Source organism: Papio anubis, chromosome 12 (assembly GCF_008728515.1).
Source record: "Papio anubis isolate 15944 chromosome 12, Panubis1.0, whole genome shotgun sequence".
Lineage (NCBI taxonomy): Eukaryota > Metazoa > Chordata > Mammalia > Primates > Cercopithecidae > Papio > Papio anubis.
The window spans coordinates 1,157,970-1,163,969 of NC_044987.1; the positions used below are offsets into that span (position 1 = coordinate 1,157,970).

General features: G+C 45.7%; 1 long non-coding RNA gene across 1 annotated transcript in view; it reads left to right on the forward strand.

Annotated features, from left to right (window-relative positions):
* The window catches only part of LOC110741304, a 189,064-nt gene extending 183,276 nt beyond the window's left edge, over positions 1 to 5,788 (forward strand). Inside the window, exon 5 of the long non-coding RNA XR_002517321.2 lies at positions 1,956 to 5,788. This is a non-coding gene — a long non-coding RNA (uncharacterized LOC110741304). The remainder of the gene's footprint in view (positions 1 to 1,955) is intronic.
* The last annotated feature ends 212 nt before the right edge of the window (positions 5,789 to 6,000 follow it).

Sequence of the window (6,000 nt, forward strand, 5' to 3'; positions counted from 1 at the left end):
ATTCACTGAGCTATGGAACCAGTGACGTAAGGAAGGAAATTAAATTGGGAGTGGCGGGCAGGGGGAGAGAAGAATTTGGTTCAGAAGATTTTACCAGGGTTAGAAGTTTAGGGACATTTGAGTGAAGATAGAAAGTGATGGTTTTCAGAAAGAAGGGGGATTGGGCAGTCCAGCGTAGAGGTGCATTATTCTAGTGTGTGGTTCCTCCAGCCTCCTGCTGTGGGAAGCGGCTAAGCAGGTGGAAGATCTTGCAGCCAGACACCTGAGCAAGGGGCAGAACAGGCACACAGGTGTTCAGTTGGCATCCTGGAGGCCAAGAAGGTTGACAGCAGGGTCACTCTCCGCTAGAACCCAGAAATGGAAGTGGGAGACGGCGAACCATGCTGCCGACTACTGTCTTTCTCAACTGGCTCATGGCAGGAACCAGAGCCGTTCCTCTTCCTCTCTCCTTGCCTGGATGAGGCTGAGCTCACGCTGAACCAGTTAAACTTTTCCCACAGTTGGGAATGATGGAGAGTGGATTGTTTTGGCTAGAACTAGATGAGGACAGGTGGTGCCACCTGCTACAAGTGATTTCCTTCCAGTTGGCTCTAGAGCCACCATTCTTGGTCTTTTGCAGTTTGGTGGGGCTGGTAGGGAGGGGAGGGAAGGGGAAGGTGGTGGGTAAGGGAGAGAATCTGGATTTGCAGTGAGTCATAATGGGCTTTCACAGGTTGGCAACCCCTTTCGGATATAGCAGCAGATGCATTGGCATTGAGAGATGATTGTATAAGGACATGTTTGAAGTACTGATGTTCCAGGATCCCTGTGGTGGCCCTTTCTACTGCAGATGCTTGAGACCTTTCCACACTTCATCAAGGTGACAAAAAGTGCTTGTCATTTTAGAAGGCTGCAGTTCCTTGGAGCCAAGAGTCGTGATAAGAAGCCATTAGAGAGGCCTGTTCTCCTTTAGCTATTTTCCCTGGTGGGAAGCCGTCCGCCCACCGGTCCAGACACAAAAGCTGTTCAGGAGCTGCCTTTGGGCCTTCATGTAGTTCAACCACAGCAAGCCATTTGGACAATTTTTCTCTGGAGCAGGAAGTGGGGTGTCTAAAACTCACCTCATTAATCATTGAAGGTGGCACTCTAATCTCTTGCAAGCCTGGTTGTGTCCGAAAGCCCATACCTCCACGTGGTGGTCTAGTGTTTGAATACAGACGTGCCCAGTGTTGAAAGGGTTCTCTTGTGGGGCTGCTGTGGCTGAGGGCAGCCTGCTGTAGACCAGCTCTCTGAGCTTTCTCTGTTTCTCAGCTGGTGAAGGAGATGCCTTGTTTATAAATATCAGGAAGGAAAAGCAGGTGCAGGTGGCAGGGCCACCGTTGGAGGCAGAGAGGAGGTGGGGTGGGCAAACCAAGCACGCATAGTTGGTGATTGTTCAGACGAAGATCAGAGACTCCTTCGGCTTCCATGGGCTGTTTCTGACTCTGTAAGGCTGCTGGGGGCCGCTCTGGCTGAGATTCTGGGGGCCTCTTGTCTTCCATTACTCTAGTCTGCTGTATGCACCTAAACCCATTTACGGTTCCAGAGGGCAGGGACAATGAGACACGACACGCCCCTCCCTGAGGGACGGCCTCACAATTACCGAGGTCTACCTCGGCCAGACACTAAGCCTTGGCATATACATTATGTTTGATCCTCACTCTGTCCCTATGGGATGGGCATTATTTCCGTAGTAGCTTGAGCGGGGGCACAGCAGGTGGGGGTAACTGGGAGATAATAATGTCCCTGGGGTAGGGATGATGACTGTATGGGTTAGAAGGGCAGGGAAGGGCGGGAATGCTGCCAGGCGGGGCAAATTAAACAGAAGCAGCCAGTGTGTGGAGTGTGGTCTCCAGGCTTTCGAGGGAGAGGCCTGTGGCTGAAGCGGGAATCCAGGCAGATTTTGTTTTTCTGGCTAATTGGACGCTTGTTCACAGTGTCTTCCCACTCACAGAACCAGGCAACAAAGAAGTCTGTGGCGTTCACAGGAGGGAAACAAAGCAAGACGAAGCCCCGCCCGGTGCAGTGCTATTAATTCAAATTAATGACCCTCACCTACAAATAAAGCTGGTGCCTGGCAGATCGCTGGCGCTTGGAGAGCTGCAATGAGAACAAACAGGGGCTTTGCCGTCTGGCCAGGCAATCGATGCCTCCTGCCTGTCGCTGGCCGCCCCGCACCCATCTCTTACAGGTGTTACCTGACTCCTGCGAATTCTCCATCCCACTCCCCACTTCCCTGGGGGGTCTGCCAGTCCAGGGTTGGCCTGGAGGGTGGGCTTATTTCATAAGAAAGGCTGATTGAAAGGGCCCAGATGCAAAGCTACACTGCTCTGTGGAACTGGGAGGACACCCAGAGAGAGACGTGTCTGAAATAGGTGGAGGTCTCTGGGCATCGCTGGCAGGGGCGGGTGCCTGATTGTCATTTAGGGACATTTCTGCCTTGATCTGTCGCTCTTATTTATCTCTGCCAAAATAAAGATGTGTTTGATGCTAAAGACTTCTTTTATTCAGCCTCTCAGTCACTCCAGCACGGTAGTCAGAGATGAATACAACGTTGCCCTTAAGCTACAACCTGATCTTCTCAAAAACCCTTTGAAGAAGGTAAGCGTAGTTTTACTTTAAGACTGGGGACTCAGGGAAGTTAAGAAATTCTCTGAAAGTCACTCAGCAAGTACATGTTAAAGACAGGGTACAAATCCAAGTCCTCTCATTCCAAAGATTTATTTTAATTTTAACACCTATCTGGTGTTTTCCCCTTTGCTCTCTTCAGCATCAAGGCAGAACATTAAAATAACTAATTTTCAGAAGGATCACAGAGAGTTAGAACTGGAACCATCCTTGAAAATCCCCCAGTCTCCCTCCCAGACTTTGCAGAGTGAAGCTGGGGCCAGGGCAGTAAAGGGGAGGGGATGTCCTGCCCTGCACGTTGCAGTGAGGTGGGGGTGTCAAGGCCACAGGCCCGTTCTCTTTCACCCAGGAGAGATTCTCAACAGGGGAAAAGGCCGGGGCATGTGTGTTCCCATGCATGTAGCCGCATGTGTGAACACAGGCACATGGACCCCAAAGGCAGCCTGTGTGGTTTATGCCGTGTATGTCCTGCCCCTCTGTCATTCTGGTAAGAGCTGTATTCGATCCTGAAATAGCTTGCCTGCAAGCTGGGATCTTTGTCTCCTGCTCTATCTGAGGGGTCGGGGGAAGCCTTTCTTTGGAGTAAATGGAAATCCAGAGGATCCCTGCCCCACTCGTGACCCAATCCCTGAGGATTACTTTTTCAGAGAAATTCAAACCCTGATTTTCTAGATTGCATCCTTGATGACGGGAGGCATTGCTGTTTAAATCACATGTTTTGTTTTCTGTGAAGAGGGAATCTCGTTCTTCATAAGCGCTTCCATACATCTAACTGCAAACACAAAGCCCCTGAAAAGTTAGTGGATCTTGGATTTGTCCCATGTTTGCTAATTGCCAGAGACCTTTCTATTTAAACAAGTGCTTCTTTCATTGCAGTCTTTGCACAAACACAGCTTTGGAGAGAGTTTATATTTTTAGGGGAAAGTAAAAGCTCTGCATTGTGCTATACTAGCAACTGTGGATGATGTGGAAACCTGGTTGCCAGGCACAGTGTTTCCTGCTTTAGGAGCTGTACCCAAATGCTTCTCCTTGCTATTTCACTTCATTCTTTCATTCATTCATTCAGAAAATCCATACTGAATACCTTCTGTGCACCTGGCACTGTGCTAAATGCTTCTCCTTGCTATTTCACTTCATTCTTTCATTCATTCATTCAGAAAATCCATACTGAATACCTTCTGTGCACCTGGCACTGTGCTAATTGAGGAACAAAGGCCATCACACAGACGTTATACAGAAAACAATCATTTGAAAGTACAAAGTAAAGAAAAGGGACTTCTAACCTCTTCAACGGGTGCGGAGAAGGGAGTTATATCAAAGCTTCCTGAAAGAGGAAGTTAAGTTATAACTTAAAATGAGGAACAGAAATTAGCAATGTGGAGAAATGAGGGATGGTCAGTGCAATTTAAATTGAGAGAGTAGTGTTTTAAAAAGATTCATGGCCGGGCTCAGCATGGAGATTGTCTAAATATGTGGACCTGGACATGAGGTGAGCTATTCTAGGGAGAGCACATTTGCCGGGGCGATCCTGGAGTACATAGATTTTAATGGATGGGCAGGATGAAGAAGAGCTCATGGAGCACACTGGATTCCAGCCACTAGAGACCAGGGGAAACCAGGGCAGAGAAGTTAGAGGAGGGTAAAATTTCAAAGATAGAATTGCTAATAATGTCAAATGCTGCACAACGATTACAAAAGATAGAAAAACTATCCATTGAATTAAAAAATGGTAGAGACTATAGTTGTCTTTAGGAAGGGAGGAAATGGAGTAACTTCTCTCAGAAAGCCAGGCTGTGAAGCAAAGGACAGAAACGAATCAGTAGATAGACAGGCATGTGAGACTGAGAAGCTGATCACCTCCACACCACATAGTTTAGGTGCTGCATTTGTGGTGGCCAGTCTTAGGGAAGAGGATGGCAGTAAAAACTGCAAATCATGAACTAACCAAACAGCAGGATGATTGGTTTGGGAAGGGAAGAAAGTTACTCCAAGGAGATCAAGAGAAAATGGCAAAGTTGGAACTACTCATTGAAAATAGTTTCCTGATTCATATATCAGGAAGAGTTTCTGATTATGAAATCCATTTCTTATACTGTTGTGATTAAGAACGTGGGCTCTATAATCAAATTGCTTTGGTTCAAATTTTAGTTCTGCCGTTTACGAACCGTGTGAGCTTAGGAGCGTTGCTTAACTTCTCCGTGCTTTAGGTCGTTTGCTTGTTAAGTGAAAATGGTGATAGAACCTCCCTTGTAGGATCACTATCGCAATGACAAATAAATGTATTTCAAACACTGCATATTTTCTGAAACACAGTAATCATTCAATAAATATTAGCTACATTCTCCTTATAATATTTTGCATCTACGTAGTGCTTTTAATCATATGTAATGTTTGCAGCTTCTACACACGTTTATTAACACTACAGAACAAGAAAGACTACTAACTGTGAAAATAGCGTGGTATTACATCTACATGGTTCTTCCACAATTTAAACCAACTTATGGGAAGACTGAGACCCAGAGATTTAAGTAACTTTTCTGAAGTTATACAGCTAGTAGGCAGAGACATAACTTATCCCTATATTTTCTGATTTTATGTTTGGTGTTCTTCCTCTTATTATTATAGAATTTCAGATTTCAGGAGGACTTTTGGTTGTGATTGGAACAAGAGGGACTTGTTATATTATCCCCACCAAAATGTTATTTTTATTAGTATTTTCCTCAGTCAACATTTTGGTTACTATATCTTTTTACACTTTTACTTTCAACGTATCAGCACTTTTTTTAAATGTATGTTGTATATTTTGCATTTTCTTATATGGTACCCGGCCCATAGCAAGCACTTCTCTTTCTCCTTTATTGAACTTCCTTCCCCTTCTTCTTTGCTCTTTTTCCCCTTCTTCTCTCCCTGTCTTATTTTCTTGGTCTCATTTCCTTAAGATAATGATCCTCAAACATAGTATTCTTTAGAATCTCTTGAGGAACTCGTTAAAAAGAAGAGTCCCGGGTTTTACCTGAGAGATTGTAATTAATTAGGTCTAGGGTCAGAACAAGAAGGAGCATGTATTATAAAAATCTCCCTTCCACTTTGGGAGGCTGAGGCAGGTAGATCACGAGGTCAGGAGTTTGAGACCAGCCTGGCCAAGATGGTGAAATCCTGTCTCTACTAAAAATACAAAAATTAGCCAGGCAGGGTGGCAGGCACTGTAATCTCAGTTACTCAGGAGGTTGAGGCAGGAGAATCGCTTGAACCCGGGAGGTGGAGGTTGCAGTGAGCTGAGATTGTGCCATTGTACTCTAGCCTGCTGACAGAGTGAGACTCCATCTAAAAAATTTTTTTAAAAACTCCATTCAT